Here is a 25,334-nt window from a genome sequence, read left to right as displayed (position 1 = left end):
GTGATCTCTGAACATAAGGGCCATAAAATCTCGTTTTAAAAGAAAAGCTGAAATTCAATAAAAACTAGAGTATATCCACCTTACTTCTGGATTTGTTTTGCTGTGTGCCGTAGATTCCTCAAACAAAAATAAGGAAAATACTTTTCATTGAAGATTAAATAAGCAAATACATATAAAACTTCAGTGTCTGATCTAGGAGCTAAATAAATGTTAGTTTTTATTTTAGTTTGTTGCTCATTTATATTACTTTGCAAATGTCCTCTGTAAATTTTACTATTAAAAAGTCTATAAAAAAACTACTTCTTAGAAAAACTCTATTTTGTACTTTCTAATATGACTTATACTAATAACCAAAACATTGCTTACCTGTAATAAAATACATTAATATTTTCCATGAATATTAACTCTTAAATAACAGTAGGTCTTTGATCACATTACTTGGCATACCCACATCAACATTTATTTCCTTCATAACTGATTGTGAAGAGTTTCAAGACAGTTGGAAGGACCTTGTTCCCTGTTACGCAGGAAAGAGCAGAATTTAAGCAAAACTGTTGTATCTTGGTGAGGAATTCCATAATTACCTAAATGGATTCACTTCTGTACTGTGTCATGGATCATTATCTATTTCAAAATATTTTAGGTATCTTACATTTACTTACAGTATCTGTCTCTAATGTAGGGTGATAGGAACTCCTAGTTTAGCCAAAGAACTACATTTTGATGATTAACATTTTAATGTTTTTTTCAGGTAAGTAGACGATTCACTTGTCCAGTTGTCACATTTCCTATTTTACATGGGCTTTTAGTCTGTCAGTAACCAGATGTAAACCATTAAACTGTGGATGTTTTTAAGTTTCTTCGTCTGTAATATGAATGTTCGGCTGCATCGCTCTAAAACCTAAATGTTCAATAATTTCAATGAGAAGACACCTGGTTTTTTTGTCAGTATGTCCACAACAATTTTATAAGCTTTGATAAGTTGTGTAAGCTTCAATTCTCACATATGTAAAAGGGAAGATGAACCTAATGATCCCTGAGGTCTTTTTCAAGTTTGTGAGTCTGTGTGTATGTCCATCCACAGACTTTAAGAGAGAATCACAGAATCTTATAAGCACATAGTTTGGAAAGGATGGTGGTTCGTGGGAGCCAGGTTTCTCCCCGCTGCCGTGAGAGCTTTGAGGTAAGTGGAGAGAGGAGACTAGAGTGATCTCTGCATGAGCTCGTGTTCAGCTCAGCGTGGATCTGGTCGGACGCCAGATATACATGCAGACCTTAGTGAGCTCACACACAGTTCTTTGTTCACATAACGGGGAGAGGCTGGAAGCCCCCAGACTCCACAGCAGTGTACGTACTTGGTTTCTAATCCCATTTTCCTATGAAAGCTATTTCCTTGGGGAAATAGCTGGTTCTAGGACTCAGGCAAGAAATGCATAACATGAACCTGTAACCTCTGATTTTTCCAGAAAGTCAGGAACTCCTAAAGGCAAAGCCCCCAATCATGGGGTTATGCCACATGGACTCAGGAGTTTCTTGAAAGAGCTGCTGATGGCCAAATACAGAGCAATAGGAATAACACAGTAGAGTAGTACTAGAGTGTGTGACCCAAAGTATAAAATATCCTTATGCCCATGCTGATATAAAGAAATGACTGAATAAGTAGGGGGGAGAGGACAGACCTCTCCTGTAGAAGAATCACAAGTAATTCATGGAAATACTGCAGTGTCCAGAGGAGGGGCATCATTCCCTCTCATGAAGTGTGGGCTCCAAAAAGGATTGTATGAAAAGGGCGGCAAGATACATCTACAGAGTATAACCCTGAAGAATAGTTTCTGAGCCAAATGACCATGATCAACGTCAGGAAGTCATGTTGACAGTGTGTACCTTTGATACACAGGATGCTTTACCACCATGATCTTCCTCCCCCAAACCAGTCATCCCAGTCGAACCATGGAAAACCATTTCTATAGTCCCAGTTGAGGAGCAATCTACGAAATACCTGACCCGTCTACTTCAACTGGCCAACGTCATCAAAAGCAATTTGAGAAGCTATCATATCTGAAAGCCAGGGAGATGTGACAACAACTATGAGGTATCCTGGATGGCCTGTTGAAGCGGTAAAGCCACACAGTGGGCCCAGGGTACAAGCTAGGAAGCCTGAATACAGTATGAATTTAAGATTAAAAGAGCAGGGGCATCTGGGTGGCTCAGTTGGTTAAACATCTGCCTTCGGCTCAGGTCATCAGGCTCCCCGCTCAGCATGGAGTGGACTTCTCCTTCTGACCTCTCCTCTTTCATGCTCTCTGTCTCTCTCTCTCTGTCTCAAATAAAGTAAATCTTAACAAAGTAAGGTTAAAAGTGTATATAGGTATTGATTCATGTGTTGTGACAAATGAACCAGAAGGTAGGGTTTTAATAATTGAAAAATGGGTGAGGAGTATGTGGAAACTCTATAATCTCTCCCCAATATTTAGGAAAATCTAAAAATATTCTGGGACACCTGGGTGGCTCACTTGGTGAAGCATCTGACATCTGCTCAAGTCATGATCCCAGGGTCCTAGGATCCCTTCCTGGGTCAGACTCCCTGCTCAGTGGGAAGTCTCCTTCTCCTTCTGCCCCTCCTCCCACTCGTTCTCTCAGTGTGTGTTTGTCTCTCTCTGTTAAGATTTTTAAAAATATTCCAAAGTTAAAACTTTTTTAAAGAATTTAATATTATAAAAGTAACTACTAAATCTGGATTTGTAATGTATTCAACATTACAAATTGGTATTTGCAAGATACCAAAGTCTTACAAATTGGCATTTGCAAGATACCAAAATTTCTTCTGGATGTTTATTTTTATATTTTTTCACAAAGACATTATTTTTGGGTATTTAAACTTCTACCAGACTTCAAAGCCAAGATGTTAGTGCTCTTTCAGATACTGGCTTTAAGATATGAATGGGGGTGGCTGAAAATTACAGTTCAGTGTTTAAGAGGCTTTGTAGGTATTTTGATAATACGTTCCTCTCAGAAACACAAGACAAATGAGGCAGCTTCCCAGTGTGCCAAAATTGTCCCTCTAGGATTGCAGAGACATTGAGAATCTGGTTTAATAGGAGATGTGTATGGGTTTTAAACACTGTCTGCGAGGATGTCTCATTTCTATTTTTAACTTCACTCATGACTGTGTTATCTTTCCATTTGGCTTTTGTTAACCATGATCTCCATGCTTCGGAGGAGTGACACTGTTGCAAATTAGCAACTGCAAGGATAATGCTAAACTGTACATAGATAATTGAGTATTAAGCAAGAATATTATATTCTAAGGATAAGTTATTTTTTGAAATGAAAAAAAAATAGTGATTTTGCTGGATTGTTTAAAGTGGTAGAGCACAGCTGGTTTGCAGGAATGTTTCCTACACCCTACTTTCCCTTTTCAGCTGACAGCTCTTCAGCTCTCCTCTCTCCCCACCTCTCCCAGACAGCCTGCTGACCGTCTTAGTCTCACCTCGCCCCTTACTTTCCCTCAGGGAAGCCGAAATGTCAGCTTTGACTCTGAAAAAGATTGATTCACTGTGGGGTGTTCATTTCTCCTTTATACCATTCTTCACTATATTGTTTGGATGTGCATATGCAATTATGTTAACACAGCTATGGGAAAGGAAAGTGATCATTATTGTTAGTTGCCTTCTTTCCTAATCTGGTTGAGACTTCTCCCAAAATTATCCACAGAGGGGACTGAACTGATTCCCCTACCTGCCCTCTATTAAACACAACAACAAAGCGGGATAGCTTGCAAATTTCCAGTGGCTCTGTTCCAAATGATGAGACATTTAAGTGTGATCCATTCCTACAAACTGCTTGGCACTGTTCTACCTAATCAGTGAAGTTTAGGGAACAGATCGATATTATTGTAAAAATCAAGTGTACCAGAGTTTATGGTAGAGAAAACTTTCATTAATTTTGTAGTAGAAGGATAGTTTCTGGGTGTGGGCTTTTGATAATCAATATTACGTTCCCCATTAATATCTAGTCCGTTTCTAATGAAGAGTCTTTGTGGTGTGCCTGGGTGGCTCAGGCTGTTAAGTGTCTGTTTTGGCTGAGGTCATGATCCCCTGGTCCTGGATAGAGTCCCCCATCCCTGGCTCCCTGCTCAGTGGGGACTCTGCTTCCCGCTCTCCCTCTGCCCCTCCCCGCTCCACCTGTTTGTGTGTGCACTCACTCTCTCTCTTCCTCTCTGTCAAATAAGATTTTTTAAAAAGTCTTTGTGATTGTACATTCAGAATAACATTCATGATTTAAATTCTTCTTGTTGACCTGAAAGAACCTCAAAACTTGAATTTGTTTGAAAATCCTACGAAACTTCTCCTTCTGGGTGGATAGAAGGTCATTTTATCTGGGGTCTCAATGGAGCCTAGGACAAGCAAAGCCGTCAGTTAGCCTGGAGATAGGCATGTCCAAGGAAAAGTCTCAGAGGAGGGGCCCATGGAAGGGGTCAAGGGAAGAGTAATAGTGATGAAAATTAAGTTGAGAAATGAAGATCAACTGCCAGAAAAGGATCAGTTTCTAGGAGTTATTAGACATCTGAGTAGAATCCAGTAGAAAAATGTGGCTGAAAAGGGATGTTAAACATAAGGGGGGGGGTAGTCAAAATTTGTAGGAATTATGCCTTGCAAGAGAGACTGGTATTTGACCTGTTGTTTGTATCAGGAGCATCAGGAGAAAATTCTCGTGCCCAAATTACATAAGATAGGAATAAACCATAGCAGCTGTGTCCATAGCAGCTCTCTGTTGCACAGAACACTGTTGTTGAGGAAGCAGAAGTGGTGTCGGACACAGAAGCAGGTTGAGTGTTTGGCAATAAAATATTGGAGCCAATGCATTTTAAATGATAGAAGTGATGTGGGAAAGAAGACCTATTCAGTTGCAGTTAGAAAAGGAATACGATGCAAGCCTAGGCCATAGTAACAGCCAAGACTTCACAACTACAAATTCTTTTTATTAAGGAGAACATCAAGTTGTAGTCTATGATGTTCAAGATTCCCACGATTGGTTCCTCAGTAAATGGGACAAAGTTATAAAATCTTATGTGAAATAATTCTGTTATATAAAACACAGGAAACCTTACAGAATTAAATAAAAAAAACCATTTGTTATTTTTGTTTGTTTGTTTTCATGTTTGGAAATTTGGTAAATAAATTGCCAATGCTTTTTATAGATACTGTCCCCTAATCAGAATACATTCAAACAAGACTGTTCAGTAGGAGACCTTATGATTTGGGGCAGCTTCATGCATCTATAAATACAGAGTCCTTTAACTCTCATGGAATGATGTAGGTTAAAATCAAACTAGCCAGCTGTGTCCTGGATCACAGCTGACAGCTAGGGGATATGTTGTTAGTGTATTCTGATATGTCAAGAATTCTCAGACCTGTCTAAGAGTGGAATTTTCCCATTTAAACAAAGCCTTTTGTGTAGCTGCAGTGTATAAAATTGATAAAAGTGGAATGTTTTGATTAAAGCTGGTGAGGGTAAGAGGTAGAATTTTGACCACTTTGCCTCCCCATTGGACTCTGCAGTGATAGCAAGTAACTGGGGGACTCTGGGGTTCCCTGGTATGTAACTATACAACCTCTAGGTCCCAAAATACTGCATTTGTGTATTACCATTAGTTATTCTGTTGCATGTCATGTGGAAGCCCTTGGGAAATCATTGAATTTCTCCCCACCCCACTAATTTTAGAGAGGAATAATGGTACATGGTAAAAATGCAAATCTAAATAAATAGGAAAAATTATATAAAAATGAAGCTGCCGCACATATTATTTCCCAGTTGTATTTCCCAGGTATACTGTTTTTTATGAATCTTTCCAAAAATATTCCATGCACATGCCTGTGCCCATATGTGCTTATACATAGTCCATGCCTCTTTTTTTATATGAATGAGAAAGTAAAAAGAGTACTGACTTGCACTTTGCAGTATGTACCTAAGAAGAAATATTAGAACTCTCTCTGTATTTGAGCATATACTTATATCTATTAAATATTGCATAAAATTTCAATATTTGAATGTTAATATTTTACCAGTCATTAACAGACTGTCCATATTTAGACTGAAATATTTATTACCGTGATTTAATGACCATCTTTACAGAAATATCTGTGAATGTGTGCAAACAATTATGCAGGATGGTGTCTTAGAGGTGTATGCTGGAGAGTTACTGCAGAAATGCCCGCCAGTGAGCCATGGAGAAAGACAGGGATGGTACCTTCACCTCCCTCCAGCATATGCCGGGTCATCAAATCTCTTTTATCGCTGCCAGAGATCTGAAAACACTGCATCATTTTTTTTTAAAGATTTTATTTATTTATTTGACAGAGAGAGACCACAAGTAGAGAGAGAGGTAGGCGGAGAGAGAGGAGGGAGCAGGATCCCCGCTGAGCAGAGAGCCCGATGCGGGACTCGATCCCAAGACCCCGAGATCATGACCTGAGCCCAAGGCAGCGGCTTAACCCACTGAGCCACCCAGGCGCCCTGCATCATTTTTTTTATTTTAAGTTGCATTCTCAGCTAGTAGACTGAGCCATATTTTCATATATTTCAAAGCCATTTCATTAATTTTTTCTGTAAACTGTGTATTTATGTCAGTATTCCAATTTCTAATGAATTTATAAGAACCTTTCAAATATTAAGGGGACTATCCCTTTTTATATGGTTTAGAAAAAGGTCCAATGTTTTATTATTTTTTAAAAAAATCATACTTATGGGTTCATGTTTAACGTTTTCTTTTATGGTTTCTGATTTTATTGTAAAAACTAATTGTGAGTTTTTATTAACATCAGACTTTTTTTTTTTAAAGATTTTATTTATTTATTTGACAGAGAGAGATCACAAGTAGGCAGAGAGGCAGGCAGAGAGAGAGAGAGGAAGAAGCAGGCTCCCCACTGAGCAGAGAGCCCCATGCGGGGCCCGATCCCAGGACCCTGAGATCATGACCTGAGCCGAAGGCAGTGGCTTAACCCACTGAGCCACCCAGGTGCCCCAACATCAGACATTTTTTATCTTATCTAGTGGCCCAGATAAAATGAGCCATTGTAAGAATTTTTGTTTGTTTCTAGGAGAACAAGACATTCCTTGAGTAATAATGTTTCTTCCCTTTCAAGAATGAGAGATATATAGTCTTTTATTTTTCTTTCTTGATTTCTGGCTGTTGTGAGTTTCATGGTCGAGTTTAATAGTCAAATTTGTGTTTCCTGTTGTTTTTAGTATATTTTATCCTCCATTTTATAATACACTTCTCACTATAGATTCATAGTTTATCAGGCAATTTGAAAATGATGCTATTTTGTGTGTTTTTTTTTTTTTTTTGTAGATTTAGATCTGTATGGATCTGTATGTAGGGGAGTATGTGTGTGTCTGTGCGTGTGACGGTCGGCGGGGGTGGGGGGAGTAAAGGGGACAGAGAATGTGTTCCAGGCAGCCATGAAGTTACTAACTGAGACAGAAATTTTAAGAATTTTGTCTTTCTTGTACTTTGAAGCACTTGTGTCCTGGTTATCTATTTCTACATAATAAACTGCCACAAAATAACGGTATGGGATCATTTATGAATTGGGGGGTCGTGGGCATAAGTAGACTGTTGGCTGTGTGGTCCTTTGTGTACCTGGAGCTGAATATGGCACCTTCAATCTTCATGGACCCCTGTCACTTGATCGAGATGCCTGGACTGACGGGAACTGCCCTCTCTCTCCATGTGATCTCTTCAGGTGACTAACTTGACCTCCTCCCCAGCCTGATAATTTCAGAAAAGTTGGATTTCTTACATTGTGGCTTAGAATTCCAAAACATTCTGAAAGAGAAAACCTAGACCTCGATTCTCAATGAAAGGGCCATCAGAGGACTGGGGACCATCTTTATTCTTTTTTTAATTTTTAATTTTTTATTATTTTGTAAAGATTTTTATTTAATTATTTGACAGAGATCACAAGCAGGCAGAGAGGAAGGCAGAGAGAGAAGGAGGGGAAGCAGGCTCCCTGCCGAGCAGAGAGCCTGATGCAGGGCTTGACCCCAGGACCCTAGGATCATGACCTGAGCTGAAGGCAGAGGCTTTAATCCAGGCACCCCAACCATCTTTATTCTTGATGCCAAGTAGTAAGCAGGTATGGCTTGGGATGTTACTTATGACTGCACACACACACACACATGCACACACATGCACACACACGCACACACACACACACACGATCTGTGTTCCACTGCACTGAATGTAACTCTGAGTGTGCTCTAAAGGCATTTCATACCCTTTACTCCATCTGCTCACATCTGTACTCCATGACTATTACCATCCCCCCACCTTTTTTTTTTTTTTTAATGTATTTGGAAGTAGAGTAATTTGTTTTAGGTTAGATTGCTTGAGCACTAGTGATATAACTGGAATTTTAATCTGGAGACATCAAAATTTTTTATCCTGGCTATTGCTGGGATGGTGTGATTATTTGAGGAGGAGGCTGGGCAGGGAATATACCTACATGCTCCTTGATTGACAGAATCATAGGAATGTTGAATATGGTAGAAATTAATGGATTATTTTAACCTCATTTTTTCATTAAAAAGAAACAGGTTGGGGCGCCTGGGTGGCTCAGTGGGTTAAGCCGCTGCCTTCGGCTCAGGTCATGATCTCAGGGTCCTGGGATCGAGTCCCGCATCGGGCTCTCTGCTCAGCGAGAAGCCTGCTTCCCTCTCTCTCTCTCTCTGCCTTCCTCTCCATCTACTTGTGATCTCTCTCTGTCAAATAAATAAATAAAATCTTAAAAAAAAAAAAAAAAAGAAACAGGTTTTCAGGAAAATTAGACCTGTGGTGGTACAAAGGTTAGCAGTTGCAGTTGGACAGACACAACTCATAGTCCTGGCTCTGTTCTTTCTCGCTGTGAGCCTCTGATCACTGGCAGCTTCCGTTTCTCTGTCTGTTGCAGCCTAAAAACCTGCCCCAAGGCTTAGAGGCTTCAAACAACACAGGTTTATTATATCTGTGAACTGTGTGGGATACCTGGGAGGTTTTGCTGCCAATCTCACTTAAATTTGCTCAGACACTGCTTGTTTGCCTGAGCCGGAGCTCAGCTGGGACAGCTGAACTGTCTGGAATGTTTCTGCAAGTGGTTTTCCATTGCAAGCTTCCTCACTGCTTAGCATGCTTGGGGTCCTGGGGAGGACAAGGCAGAAGCTGCATTCCTGTTGAAATCAGGCCCTGGGACTCATGGTGTTATTACTTCTCCCACCACCTACTGAAGAAACACCAGATTCAAGGTGCGCGACATAGGCTCCTCTTCTTGGTGGCAGCGGCTGCAAATATATAGCCCTGTTGCATCTTGCAACCATCCCTAGTAGACCCCAAAATGTCATAACGAAAAAGAATACACATAAAACATCAAATGCAGTACCTAGATTTTCAGTCTGTTTTCAAGAAATAACTTTTGCTGTTTGGGGCATTACAATTGTATTTTTTTGAGTACTTCTCAATGACCCATTATTGACAAATTCAGTTGGTAATCAGGTTCTGAGAGCCACAGTTGTATTTGGACAGTGGCTCTGGCTGGTACCTGTTTCAGATGCTGCTTTAAAGCAGAGGAGAAGGGAGTTGAGGAAAATTGGAAGGGAGATCAACCATGAGAGACTTTGGACTCTGAAAAACAATCTGAGGGTTTTGAAGGGGCGGGGGGTGGGAGGTTGGGGGAGCCAGGTGGTGGGTATTATGGAGGGCACGTATTGCATGGAGCACTGGGTGTGGTGCATAAACAATGAATTATGTTATGCTGAAAAGAAATAAATAAAAAAATAAAATAAAGTTAAATGTAATTCAGTATTGGGCTGGACTGCTCCCTCCCCTGTTCCCACCCCTTAGATTCCCTATCTGCCTTATTCCTTGGTTTTCTGTCCAGCACATACCCTCACCTCACATAAATACATACTCATTAGTCTTCTCTCACTACTAGACTGTCATCTTCAAGAGATGAGCCACTACGTATACTTTCTTTCCTTCCAGAACTAGGGGGACTAGAAGCTAACTGATAGGTAACAAGAGTTCGATACATGGTGGGTGAAGGGATGCAGGAATGAATGAAACCACCTGTAGCAAAGCCCACACCATGTTAGCCAGGAGTGGCAGGAGCAATTGAGCATGACTGACATGGATTCCCTTGGAAAGCTGAATTAAAACTTGTTTAACCTCAGTAGCTTTCTGAATATTGGGTTTTCTTTGGCTGGCATGTATATTTCAGAGAGCCCTCCCCACCCCCAAGTGGGGGGAGGCACCTACTAAATAACTCATCATTCCTTTATGAGTATTTTAAACATTCCTGGGGCACCTGAGTGGCTCAGTGGGTTAAAGCCTCTGCCTTCAGCTTGGGTCATTATCCCAGGGTCCTGGGATCGAGCCCTACGTCAGGCTCTCTGCTCAGCAGGGAGCCTGCTTCCTCCTCTCTCTCTGCCTGCCTCTCTGCCTACTCTCTCTCTGTCAAATAAATAAAATCTTTCTTAAAAAAAATTTAAACATTCCTGAAATAAGTCAAATTCATCATAACCTCAGGTACCTTTCTCTTTTTTTAAACATAGTATTTTTTTTTAGCTCTTGACTCACTGTCAACATGGATTATGTTCAAGAAACCCCACCAATCCCAGGAGGCCTTCTGAGGTCCCTCTGAAATCCTGTAATGACTGGTTTCTCTTTACATACTTGTTTAAGGAGTCCATTTGGAGTGATTGTTTAAAAGCATCTATGAATAATGATACTACCTTATAAAAGGCTTTTTTTTGTATGTTGCAGTTAATACAGAAAGCAGGGTGGATTCCTTTGCTTGAAATTCAAAGTAAAAACTTAAGAGGCTTCACAGTTACCTAAGATGATTATTTTAAAAAGTCATCCACAGTGGGAAATACTACTTTACTAAAGTCCCTCTCTTTAGATGGGACAAAGTGACAACACAGAATATGAGATTTCAAGACAAATATTGTATGAATACCCATTTAATCTCACTTTTATTAGTTTAGTTGATACAAGTGAAGATAATTGTTCTCAGTAGTATTAAGTCTTTTAATGTTAATTAGGCCTTTTAATTAAGAAACATTAAACCTTTTAAAGTAAAGAATACAATGTGAAAGTATGCCTTGTTCATGCTTTTTTTTTTTTCCCCTAAAGACTTTGGAGGGTTCTTTCAAAGTAAAAATGTCTTTTAAGACCACTTCTCTGGGGCGCCTGGGTGGCTCAGTGGGTTGAGCTGCTGCCTTCGGCTCAGGTCATGATCTCAGGGTCCTGGGATCGAGGCCCGCATCGGGCTCTCTGCTCAGCAGGGAGCCTGCTTCCCTCTCTCTCTCTCTGCCTGCCTCTCTGTCTACTTGTGATCTCTCTCTGTGAAATAAATAAATAAAATCTTTAAAAAAAAAAAAAGACCACTTCTCTGCATAGTTATTATCCAAAAACAGTCTTTTTTCCCCACATATAAATTTATTTGTCTGGATTTGAAAATAGGAAAATGAGGAAGGTAGAAGCGATAGACTCATGTGCATTTTTCAGGCACAACTGATGAGATGAGACTCAGAGAATTTCCGCCACACGTGCAAGTTGCACAGCTGGTGTGTGGCTGAACGGAGACGAGAATCTGGGTGGTCAGCCTTTACTCCAAGGCCTATCCTTCTGAACCACAGACTCTACAGGCTCAACACTCATGATCTGAGGCTTCATAAAATCCCCACAAGAATCCTATCAAGTAGGAGCTATTGGCCTTATTTTTCAGATGGCAAGCTTGAGGTTAAAAGGGGGCACATAGCTTGCCCTAAGTCCTAGAGCTGAGCAGTTGCAGAGTAGGCAATTGAACCCAAGTGTGTCTGCATCTGTGATAAATGAGCTCTCCTTCCTGCTCCTTAACCTTCCTTGGTATGTTACCTGGATACTCACTTCATTAGAGTTTTCGGGAGCTTACCAAAACCAGTGTTGCACCAAGATTAAGGGCTTGAACAGGTATGGAGTTGTGTATTCTCTGTCCATATATCACCCTTCCCCCTCCAATTAGCCATCTCCCTCTCTCTTTCCTGGTTTTTGTGGTTTTGTTTTTAAACTTTTTAAACCTCTGTACCAACTGGTACCAAATGGGAGATATTGATGTGCTGTGGTGCAGTTTGCTCTTTCCCAAGTTCACGGTGCTCACATTTTTATTCTGAATGAAATTCTCTCATTGATTTTCCAAATCCCATAAAGTAGAAAGCCTAGGACAGTGTGAGAATTCACCACTGGGAGCAATGACTTTAAAATGATTTGTGACTGTTCTTCAAACAGAACAGAGGGGGTTAGGAATTATTTCCTGTAAGGATGATGCTGATTTTCATCTTTTTAAAAATCTTGCCAGAATAGAAGCTATAGTCATTCTTCACAAGCCAAAATACCTTTGTCATATATATGGGTGCTAAGACTCTTTTTTAAATAATCTTTCTGAGAGCTTATTTGGCCAAGAATTAGAAATAGACGACATTTGTGAATAAGTGGCCATTGGTTCCAGTTACGCAGTTTGGATTCATTAAAGACAGAATGAAATAGAACGCCCCAAAGTTCTGTTTTGGGGACCATGGATTGAATTAGCATAGAGCTTGAAATAACTGTTTTCCTTTCAGGTAGAGAATTTAGTTCTTAGATTTTTCTCCATCTACATTCCTTGTTCTATTAAGTGGTTAAATGTCACTTTAATTATGCTGGGACTGATAATTAATTCCAATGTCAATACATTAATTCTCTGACATTGAATTAGAAATAAGGTGAAATTTGTTAAGAGCTTTTAGTGTAAGAATACATCTGAAGGATGGTTAAGGCTCAAGGTCATGGACCTAAACGGGAATAATGACTAGGGTACCTCATGACCAAGAAATCATGTTTAGGGGCACCTGGGTGGCTCAGTGGGTTAAGCCGCTGCCTTCGGCTCAGGTCATGATCCCAGGTCCTGGGTTCAAGCCCCACATCGGGCTTTCCGCTCGGCGGGGAGCCTGCTTCCTCCTCTCTCTCTGCTTGCCTCTCTGCCTACTTGTGATTTCTCTCTGTCAAATAAATAAATAAAATCTTAAAAAAAAAAAAAAGAAATCATGTTTAACTTAAATCATTACATAGTTACCATATATGGGCCTTTAAACAGTTTAACTGAAAATACTTACTTAAAAACTAAGGTCGTTTGTGTTTAGGAAAATGCAATAGTATAAGAAAAAATACTTATAAGCTGTGAAGTACAGCCTGAAACCTTTCTTGAGTCACTGTATTTTACACACAAGATTATTTGCCTACCCGTTCACTTTCTGTGAATGTGCAGATTCTTTTTCTATCATGTAATTCTTTGACTCACTTGAGCTTCATCATAAGAGCATATGTTACAAATTTCCTACAGTAAAGGTAATTTCCACTTAGGATTTCAGGTGATTGTTAAGTCTGAATGTGTATCCTTTACAGAAGTCGTTGATCCACAGTGGGCATACCACATATCCAGCCATGAAGAGGAGATTGCCAAAATCTCCTCTGGTCCAAATCTTAATTCCATTTACCTTTTAACAAAATATCACAAAAAAATGCTTCTACCCTTAGAGGTTGAAATAATTGCTCAGGGAAGACCAGCTTCCAGAGTATCTTCTGGCAGGTGCTAGGCTACTCCTTATTATGTGGCCCATTCATCTCTTTAGAAAACCACAAAGATCCTCTTTTTGGCCAGTCATGACAGGGGTTTAGATGTGTAGCAGCTGACTGGGGGGTCCTGGGAGATCTTGCTCTTTGGTGCAGTAAACTTTACACGTACTGACCTCCTACTGGTGTGATGTAGTTCCCCTAAAGGTAGGGCTTTCCCTGCCGATACCCACTTGACCTTGTTTGATCGTTTTAGCTTCATGAATGTTTGGTAAGTTCCCCGGTGATGATGAGTAAATGGTCTATTCACTGGATTTGAAAGATTAAGGTCTTGGCTGTATCTGCCCCCATGGAGGAGCTCTCTTTATGTTAAAAGAAAGAATGCTTTTTGAATCCTTGCAAGATACACACAGGAAGATTATTAGTTGGCTCTTTATTTTAACTCGTTCATGATGCTTTCTATTTGGAGTCAGCCTTTTGCTTCTGTCTTTGAAGCTGCTAGTTAAGTTGGCTTCGAGAGCATGCTATAGTTCCTAGTTGAAGCTTGTGTAGAATTCTAGGACTTACAGTATCTTCTTTCCCTGAATTAATCCATTTGCTTGGCCAATCTAGTGGGAGAATCTGGTCTTTGTATTACATATATGCTAATTGAAATGAATAATTATTTTGCTGTAGACACTGCCTCTGCCATAGCCATAGCTCTGATGACGTTTGGCACTCTGTATCCAATGAGTGCGTCCAGTGGCCAAGTGTCCCACCAGACACCACTCCATGTTATTGGTCAGTTGGACAAACTTATCATAGAAGGATCTACCTTGAATGGAGTTTTAGAAGTTTGAGAAAAGCATTTGTAGACCCTCAGTTTTGGCTCATTGGCTGGATCAGAGCATGGGAAGAATTCGATGATATGCAAATGAACACATACTTCTTGCTCATGTGACCACCAGGCTGTACATTCTAGTGTCGACTTGTGCAAATTCTCAGGGATGATTGGATTACACTTATTGCAGCCAATGTCGTACACTTTTCAGATCATCATGTAATTCCAATGCCTCCTTTAAAGGGTACTAATGATTCAAACCCTGTCACATTGACTCCAGCTAGACCCAGTAGTCCACCTCCAGAGTGTTCATTTAACACTCCTAGAAAAACATGAGCCCTGTTATTCAGCTAAACACCCAAGACTTTATGGTGTGGGTGTTAATCACGGACACTCAATTTACAGTAACATGCTTAATCAAGGACTTGGGAGTCGTAGGATTTAGGACTGGTTTTAAAAAAAATTGTCAAGTAGATCTGGTAATAACAATAGTGTTGGACAACGGAGACCATGATGTACTGTAATTTTAATTTATTTTTATGAGAAATGTTGACTTCTTGACTTTCAGTTTATTTAGAAATGCAACTGTCCATTGACTATTTAATCATTTACTCAAAATGTTCGAGAACAGTTACTTGAAACTGAGGAAACTATATTTTTGTGAAATATATTTGGGGCTCTGAGAACTTTTCTAAATGTTACAGGGTTTAAATAGGCTTCCCTTAGAAAAAGTGTTTCTCTAAATTTGTATTTTGCTCTTTTTGTTTTTGTAGTTGACTGCAGTGTGATAGATGTTATCTAGATAAGAGAACCAATTTTTGGAGCAGGTCTATTACATTATTAAAAATACTATTTTTTTCAGTGAAACTTATGAACACGCTTCTTGAATAATAGACATTTTAGGAAAGGGAAAAATGTCCATTCTAAAAGTAAAAGTCTCTTTCATATCTTTTCCAAACTTAATTGCTACATTTTTCTTTGAGGTCCTCCAGATTTACATCCTGCAAAAGAAAAGTGCAAAAAAAAATTACTGAAATTTTAGAACACATTTTATTATCTACCATAATTTAAATTTTTAATCAGTTTTTGTAGTTTTTCCTCATTAAAATATTTCAATACTTGTATGAGTAGTCTGTGGTTCTCAAAGTGTTTTATTTTCCTTAAATAAATATCAAATCCTTTGGTAATGTGCAATGAAGGAATTCCAGTTTTTTTGTCTTATATTTAATCAAATACCCAAATAATTTTTTAAAAAGACATAATAAAAAACCTCAAATATTGACATAGTGATGGAATTTTTTGTCCCCTTTTCATTGGTTGACTTCTGAATCTTTGTATTAAGAAAATATCAAATATATTACAATATATATGAAATTCCATGCATAATATGGGATTTGATATCTTTTCAAGTTGCATAAGCAATTTGAGTTTATATTGTATAATTTTACCAAAACATAATAGACCTTAGATTATAGGATACAATATTGGTAGATCTGTAACAGGCAATTTCTATCTTATTTGGTTTTGCTTTGTCAAAATCAGAAGCTGTTAACTGTGATGAAGCATGAGAATCATGCAGATTATTTCTTGGTTATTTTCCAAATATAAATATTATGAACTTACCAATATGGCCAGTATTACTTATAAAAATTGTTGCAAGAAGTCGTCACAAATTAAAAAAAAAAAGTTGGAATTTCTTAGATAACTTGTTCATTTAGAAGAACCTAGAGAAATTCAGAAAGGACTAAGGAGAGAAAGGAAGGCAGTGGGGGGAGAGTTATTTCTTTATTTCTTCCCTAAATAATAGATGATTCAAGTCAAATTTATTGGTTATTAATGATTCATTTCTCCATCAGAATATGGGTGTTCAAGATTTTGTTTATAATCAACCATAAGTTGAGTGTTCTCATTTGAGATAGTTACAGCTTGAGTATTTCATAGCCTTCTTTGAGGTTAAATTTTATTTTATTTTTAAAGATTTATTTTTAAGAGAGAGAGTACCGGTGCACATGAGTGGGGAGAGGGCCAGAGGAAGAGGTGGGGAGAGTCTTAAGCTGACTCCCCACTGAGCTTAAAGCCCAGCATGGGACCCAAACCCATGACCCTGCAATCATGACCTGAGCTGAAATAAAGAGTCAGACGCCACCCAGGTGCCCATAAGGTTAAATTTTAAAACATACATGTGTTAAATTGATCAAATCATACACTGGTAGTATAGAATGTTATGAGTTCAAGTTTAAACTTTTGGGGCATAGTTTTCTTCAAAATCAGAGGAGTTTTAAATCTTCTCAAAATGTTGCCAGCACTCCCAAAGGGCGTAGTTGGTGAGTAGAACAATGCAGTCCAAGACTGATCTGGAATCCCTTCCACAGGCACTTACTGAACAGAGATGTAAAGGAGTCAGTGGATTATCATTTGAAACTTTGTTACCTTTTAAGGAGCCATTTTACCTATACAATGCATTGGGAGTTTGAAACATTCTATACCCTTAGTGCTTTTTTAATATAATAACAGAATCTTGTATTCTATTACATATACTTTTAATCTAAACATAATTGTGTATATTCTAGGATGTGTTTTTATATGCTATTTCAAGCATGTTCACCCTCCAGTTACCTATAGATGTCTGGTTTCTCCATCGTAAGAGAGAGTGGCGTGGGCCCTAGTTCTGTTCAGCCCAGTCAGGTGTGTTTTCAAGGATAAGACATAGTTCAGGGCAGCAGGAGATGGGGATGAAAGCATGTTGATGTGTGTGAGTGAGCATCATGGAGATTTCAGCAGTTGTTTCAGAGCCCAAGGACAACTATGGAAAGCTGCAAACGAGCCCCCGTTCTTCTGCAAAGCAGGCTCTAGCTTGCTGTGCCTTGGGAACTCATTCCCTAGTCAGGACCCTCTGCAGTGACAGGACGGAACTCCTGCAGAGGGATTCATGGCCACAGCCTGACTTTTCTACAAATTTCCAGAAACTTAGCAACTTAAACAACACCGATTTGTTACCTTTTTTTGTTACCGATTTGTTATCGGGTTCTACAGGAAATAATCCACTGCAAGTCTCCTGGCGCTAATAATAGTAAGACATTAGCTGGGCTGTGTACTTTTTTGGCTTCTCTAGCTGAGAACCTGTTCCCTTCCTCTGTCTCCAAAGCCAGCAGGGGAGCATAGAGTCCTTCTCACGCTGTGTTACTCTGGCGTTACTTCTCTGTTTTCCTCTTTTACTTCTCAGGACCCCCATAATTGTTTTGGGGCCTTCAGGACAATCCAGGGTAATCTCTCCGTGTTAAGGTCCAAGGATTCTCTTTTTTTTGCTATAGCATACTCGCAGGTTCCTATGGAAACTAGTATTCTGCTCACTTCCTTTATTATTAATTACCTGGCTTATGGTATCAGGTAGCTCTTAAACTCTTTATACTGTGGCCTAAAAGCAATTTGTTCACGTATTTCTTAATTTATTTCCCTATGTATTTTTAGTGTTACTTTTATCTATTATTGGCTACTGAATATTTGGAGAACTGCAATACCATCACTCACTCTATAATTCTTCCTTCCTACATCCATACCACACCTATCACCTTATGAGAAGTTGATAAATTGGAGGTAATAGACATGAATTTATTTTTCTCCTATGAGCACAAATTCTGATTCATAGAGTTGTTTTTCTCTGAGTTTGCCTCTCTCAGTCTCACTTCTTTTATTTTCTTTTGGGAAGAAGTTACTGGATTTCCTAAGATTCTTAGCTGGCATTTACAGTGTTTTGTCCTTGGATGATGATTGCTTCTTCTTTGCTAATACCGTTAGCTCTTTTAGAATGACTGCCTTTTCTGGTAGGAGCAGTATGGGAAATCTGATGCCCACCAGCAATAGAATACAAAATTAAGGCTGTGTTTTCTATTTTTCCCCCTAAAAAAACAAAAACAAAAACAAACAACAACAACAAAAACAAAACAAACAAAAAGAAACTTGTGTGTGTGTTTAGAGAGAGAACTGAGAGTAAGGGGAGAGTGGTGGAGATGCAGAGAGAATCCTAAACAGAATCCAAGCCTAGTGCAGAGCCCAACACGGGGCTGATCTCAAGACCCTGAGATCATGACCTGAGCCAAAGTCAGATGCTTAACCTACTGAACCGCCCATGCACCCCCTCCTCTGCCTGTTTTTCATCAGATTATTTTTTGCTTGCTTGCTTATTTTCTCTCTTTCTTCGTTTAGTTTTGAGTTGTAGGAGTTCTCTCTATATTTTTGGTAGTAACTTCACCTATGTCATTTGTATGTATCTTCTCCCATTCAGGAGCTTGCTTTTTTGTTTTGTTGATTGTGCCCTTCACTGTGCAAAAGCTTTGTTATTTTTGGTGTAGTGTCAACAGTTTATTGTTGTTGTTGTTGTTTTGCCTGAGGAGAACTATCTAGAAATATATTGTTATGAGTGATGTCAAGGAAAATGCTGCCTGTGATCTCTTCTAGGATTTTGATAGTTTCATGTCTCACGTTTAGGTCTTTATTCCATTTTGAATTTATTTTGTGCACGATGTGAGAAAGCGATCCAGTTTCATTGTTTTGCTGAACACCATTCATTAAATAAAGACTGTCTTTCCTCCAATGTATATTCATGCCTCTTTTGTCATATATTAACTGAACATATAATTGTGGATTTATTTCTGGGCTCTCTGTTCTCTTGATTTATGTGTCCATTTCTGTGCCAATACCACACTGTTTTGATTATTATAGTTTTTTTAAAAATTTTAATTTCTTTTCAGTGTAACAGAATTCATTGTTTATGCAGCACACCCAGTATACCATGCGATACGTGCCCTCCATAATACCCATCACCAGGCTCCCCCAACCTCCCACCCCCTGCTCCAAAACCCTCAGATTGTTTTTCAGAGTCCATAGTCTCTCATGGTTCATCTCCCCCTCCAATTTCCCTCAACTCCCTTCTCCTCTCCATAATTATTATAGTTTTATAGTGTATCTTGAAATCTGGGATGATGAAAGTTTTTTTCTTTCTCAAGATTATTTTTTTGCTTTTTGGGGTCATTTGTAATTCCATAAAAAATTTTAGTATTGTTCTAGTTCTATGAAAATGCTATTAGTATTGATAGGGATTTCACTGGATGTGTAGATTGCTTTGGATATTATATTGTTTCCCCCTTTTTTTCTGTAGTAAACTTATTAGCGCTGCTGCACATGTGGGAATTAGCCTTTCAGAAATCCGTGTCAAATACCCTGTTTTCAAACAGTAAAGAACTGTGCATGTGTGGGAAAGTATAGTATTTAAGAGTGTGATTTTGGGGCCATATTATGTGGGTTTGACCAATAGTTCTAATACATATTTACCTGTATAGCCTTGGGCAAATTACTTAACTTATCCCTGTTTTAATGTGCTCGTATGTGAAGTAGTGTTTTTAAAATTATTACATGAACTGACATTTGTGAAGTACAATTGAGTATGTACTGGATAAGTTATTATTTATTAAGTTTATGAAATACAAAATACCTGATGCTAAATTTAAGCCATATGTTTCTATAAGGTTTTTCACACATATATTCAATGTTTTCCTTATGCCCTCTTTTTTTAACTTTTCAGTAATTGTTTTCTTATCCTTGGTTCCAGATGTTTAGACTGTTAGGATATTTACAGGAAAACTTTAGGAGACTAGTCAAATTGAAGAAGGCATCCATCATCACCTAAGGCCTTAGTTAGGGTGCCAAGGGAAGGGATTCTTTACTGTTCCATTTATAGGGAAACGGTAGGTTCTTCATGTAGAGAAACCACAGAAATGTGCTATCAACAAGTGAAGATTTGTTTTCTTAATTAAAAGACACCATCCCTACCTTCACATATTTGAATCCATATGCCTCACGCTGAGATGTTCATTAAGATTCTGGTGTTTTTTTTTTTTTTTTTAAGATTTCATTTATTTATTTCACAGACAGAGATCACAAGTAGGCAGAGAGGCAGGCAGATAGAGAAGGGGAAGCAGGCTTCCTGCTGAGCAGAGAGCCCGGTGCGGGGCTCGATCCCAGGACCCGGGGATCATGACCTGAGCTGAAGGCAGAGGCTTTAACCCACTGAGCCAAAAATAGGCCCAAGTAACTGTTTCTCCAGAATATCAAAAAACGGAGTAGGACAATGAATAAATAAGTTAACATTTTTATGGTGTCACAGAGGAAAAAAATAAACATTTTTTTTCTCTCTCTCTCTCTTTTTAAGAACACATAGAGCAGATTCAGGAGGGAGAAGTGATGGGAGATAGGGAAGGAAGAGAGAAAAATAAGAGACAGGCAGGGCTTGGGGAGGGAGACTTCTCTTTCTCTTGTACTTGGACTTTGAGCCCCACTGAGCAGTGACTAATCCACAGGGAGACAAATAGAGCTTCCATAGCTCAATGTCCTTGCTAGCGAGCAAAGGCCAAACATGCTACAGAAGTTTTTTGAAGAAGACAATTCTCCTATTCTTGGAATAAATATCCTGAAAGCTTTAAGAAAGCCAGAAAAATATAGGTGAGAAAGTACAATGTTCTAACGATATTTAGTATAATTAATGTATACGTTGGCTAGACATTAGTAAAAGTAATAAAAAAGTATCAGGAAGAGGAAACTGACTATAAATAAAACAGATTTAAGAAACCAGTGAAGACTAAGGCCAAGAGTTCCATATAAGAGCAAAAATAATCTAAGAAAGCTGAAGGTAGCAAAAGCATTTTATCTGTAGCACAAGTTATGGAATCTCAAAACGCACCACATGCATTTAGCTACAAAATGATCTAGACATCTTAAATACCAGTCCTGGAGCCTGGAAGAGTGGTGGATCAGAAAGTCTGAGAGATGTGCTGTGCTGTGGTTTCCATTCTCTTCATAAGAAATGATGACTGAAGCCTAAGACAGATGTGTAGGAAATAGATGGAGAGAGAAATAGACAGTAGATTTATATTCATTCATAGACGGTAGATAGATAACCACTCAAAGGGCAGGTTTTGGTCAGTAGGTGGTTAGGCCTCATTTGGCCAAGGTCATGGATTGCCATTCTTCTACTGATGCTTCATCTGTTCGCTCAATGCTGTCTTCAGGTGTGCAAGTGATAAATGCATAAGTGTTTTGTTCTGGAAACAAAGGGTCACAGATCTTCTTTCGTACCTTTCCTAAAATGTCTAATTTTGTGTTGACTTTTAGGCTATACTAGTTTAGTTTATAATTATCATGATCATTAATACTACTTGTTGTCCCTAATTAAAACCTTATACTTTATTACTATTTTTAAAAAAGATTTAGAAAGTACAAGTAGGGGGAGGGGCAGAGGGAGAGGAAGTAGCAGACTCCCTGCTGAGCAAGGACCTGCATGTGGTATTGGACTAGGGATTCCATCTCACCAACCTGAGATCAGGACCTCAGCCAAAATCAAGAGTCACACGCTTAATTGACTGTGCCACCCAGGAGCCCCTAAAATGTTACACTTTAATACAAAAAGCATAATATGTGTGTGTGTGTGTGTGTGTGTGTGTGTGTGTGTGTGTGTGTATAATAACGCAATTATTTCCCCACAATATTCATATCTGTTAACAGAATCTTAAAACATGGCTGAATAAAAAATATGTAAATGTTTTTAGTAAGGATTAGGTTTGGTGGGGCGCCTGGGTGGCTCAGTGGGTTAAGCTGCTGCCTTCAGCTCAGGTCATGATCTCAGGGTCCTGGGATCGAGTCCCGCATCGGGCTCTCTGCTCAGCAGGGAGCCTGCTTCTCTCTCTCTCTCTCTCTGCCTGCCTCTCTGTCTACTTGTGATCTCTCTGTCAAATAAACAAATAAAATCTTTAAAAAAAAAAAAAAGGATTAGGTTTGGAGGACTTAATTAAAAGTTACTAGCTACATAAAGAGGAAGTAGAAATTATATACTAGGCTTCATTGCTATCATTCAGTTCCTTTTCTGAAACCAGTGCTTCAGCCTCTGAGCTTTTACCAGAAATGGAAAAAAAAAAAAAATCAGTCCATGAGTCGTTAAGCATGTCCCTTTAACTCTTTTGCTACATGAAGTAGAGTTTCAAATGGGTAGCTTCCTTTAAAGAAAGATTTATTCCTTTTTTGCCACATGCATGGAACAAAGTCTGAGAAGAGCATTGGATTGCAATTTGGATCTCTTTCCTCTGAATTCCCAGAGCAGTTCATCATTCTCGCTTCTGATAGTTGGTTATGTATTTGTCTCCTATCCAAGTATGTTCTGTAAGCTGCTTGAAGACAAGTTTCCTTTTGAAAACCTCTGCCATAGCTAGCATGGTGTCTTCAATAATAGAGGCTCAGAAAGGATGCTAAAAGAAAAAGCATAGAAGAATATTGATTGGTCATACTAATCAAGGTTAGCCCAAGGTCAACCAAGCTGTGCTGACTACCAGGAGCTCAATGTAATGATCTAATATAAACCTGAGGAATGCCTTGTTCTATACAGTCTTCTATGGAAAAAATAGCAATAAGCTATTTTGCCTAGAAAAGTTTAGGCAAACCCAAACAATCCTGTTTTAAAGATAAACATCAAGCAAACCTGTTTTTCTCCCTAGATTACAAATTAGTGAATACCTACTTTAACATGTTAGAGTTTGGAATACATTCCTCCTCTCTTCTTCTGTGGAATAATATTTCCCTCCCTTTGTTGTAACTCAATTGCCTTGAGAATGTGATGTCTCAAGCCTGGGGTATAGGAGATGGTATTTCCAGTCTGTCCTTTGAAATGAAGGAAAACTTACTATAAGGTTAAGAGCCAAGAAGCACTCTAGAGCTGTGACACCATTACCCATATATAAGCTGAATATTCTTATGGGTGGTGCTTCCTCATCATTTAAACAGTTGAGTGCCTTGCTTACTATTGAGAAAATGCATTATTTTTAAAATTGCCTAACTACCTAATTTTGTTTTTTAAAACAAATAATCTTAGGCCAAGAAATAAATATTAACTTTGTTGCTTAGAAGTTTCTACTATTTGTTTCCCATCAAATAAAGCATTAATACTTCATTTTGGCCTACTTAGTAAATCTGAGACCACTAATTTGGATGAATAACCTAACTGAAATAGTTAACCCTTGTTTAGAGAGGTCCTGTTTCAGTTTTATGTCAAATTTTATTTGAAGAATCCATTAATGGATACATTGTCTCCCTGAGAACAAGAGTAAAATCCAGCTTGGAATCTTGAGACTGTAAGAAAGTTTAGTTGAGAAAAAGCCAATAAAATTAAAATATTAATTACTAAAAGGTCATGTGGGAGTATTATATACAATCTTTAAGTAATCAAAACTAAAATTAGGAGTCTGGCAAACAGAACCCGAACATGATTCAGATACTGTAAGTCAAAAGCCAGATGAAACCCTTCTGCTCCTTGCAGAAGCGAAATACTGCTTTAAAAACCAAGGACAAAGAGATGAGCTTAAATAGAAGCCAAAAAGCATCATCTTCCGAAAATGGTGGCTCTTGTGATGAGACCTGAGACGCCAAGGGCAAGAATTCTTCTGAGGTCCAATTTTCTTGTAGTAGCCTGGCTCCGAGTCCTGCGCGTCTGGTGGAATAGCGTACCTGTCACTTATCTCATTAAACACTGGGTTTGCCTGTAAGAAGTAGAGGATTAAAGACCAATTTTTCCACATGGGGTTTGCTTGTGTGCAGACTTCTCTACACTATCGGATGTAATTTCAAGCAAAGCTTCTAGATGAAGGGCAGCAAAAATGAACATTTCAAATATTAGGAAATAATTATCATATATAAACTATCATTTTTAATAACCACTGAAAGAATATAAGTGTGTGTATGAGCCATGATCTCAATTTGATAACTATAGCCCTGAAATGTTGTATGGCCTCTTAATAGGTACAGCCTTCTACTTGAAGCTTCTTTAAAAAAACAAAACAAAACAAAAAAAACACTATTATTTCCATGTTACTTTTTTTTTTTTTAATTTTTTTTTATTTGACAGACAGAGATCACAAGTAGGCAGAGAAGCAGGCAGAGAGAGAGGAGGAAGCAGGCTCCCCACTGAGCAGAGAGCCCGATGTGGGGCTCGATCCCAGGACCCTGGGATCATGACCTGAGCCGAAGGCAGAGGCTTTAACCTACTGAGCCACCCAGGTGCCCCATCCATGTTACTTTTGAATTTTACCTACTTTTCTAAGTTTCACATCTAGGACTTTAGTTTTAAAAAAATCAAAGCGGCTTTCCATATTTTACTGATGTTCACTAAATTTTCTTTCTATTAGAGTGTCATTTTCAAGGGCAAATGTAAATGTCAAATATGTTAATTAGCTGGGAAGTTACACACACACACACACACACACACACACACACCATGCTGATTAAGCAAAGGGACATGACCAAGGATCTCAGGGGGCTAAAAGGAGAATTTCTTAGTCTGGCTGAGGCTGCAGAACAAGCCCAGGTCCTCTCAACTATCAGATGCAGGCAGAACAGGACTGATTTGGAGTCTCCGAGAGCAGACGAGACAGGACCTCTTCCCCTTTGGATCTAAAGAGGTGAAAGAATAAGACACTAACCTTTTGACGACAGTTTCCTATACAGAGGTTGTGATGAGGCAGACAAGAACATTTAACATGGGAATTAACATTTTAGACAAAGTTGGGATAAACTAGGGTTCCAGGAACCATGATTGAAAGGAAGGAGTGATGGTGACGGTATGACTATCACAGGAAGTCACACTTTATTCTAATGGCATCCTGTATCCTAGGTATCGCTAGTTTTCACAAATTTTAATCCTAGAATGCCTCACTTAGGAATCTTCTTAAATATCACTTCTATACTGTCTGTGTTTTATTCTTCCTTAATTAGATTTGGCACCTTTCAAACACACTCACTGGAAAAGCAGCCGCATACTCAATGCTTTTTGGCAGTGGGAACTCAAAACCCTGA

At 38.8% G+C, this 25,334-nt stretch overlaps 1 protein-coding gene and 1 pseudogene across 1 annotated transcript in view; both read left to right on the top strand.

Annotated features, from left to right (window-relative positions):
• The window catches only part of LOC125084364 (zinc transporter 6-like), an 80,417-nt pseudogene extending 65,525 nt beyond the window's left edge, over window positions 1–14,892 (top strand).
• Window positions 1–25,334, top strand: part of PCDH15 (protocadherin related 15) — a 1,821,443-nt gene that overhangs the window by 236,169 nt on the left and 1,559,940 nt on the right. The gene's annotated exons all lie outside the window — the stretch shown is intronic.

Source organism: Lutra lutra, chromosome 14 (assembly GCF_902655055.1).
Source record: "Lutra lutra chromosome 14, mLutLut1.2, whole genome shotgun sequence".
In the NCBI taxonomy this organism is placed as follows: Eukaryota; Metazoa; Chordata; class Mammalia; order Carnivora; family Mustelidae; genus Lutra; species Lutra lutra.
Note: the sequence above shows the minus strand (reverse complement) of the source record. Positions and strands in the feature narration are given on the sequence as shown.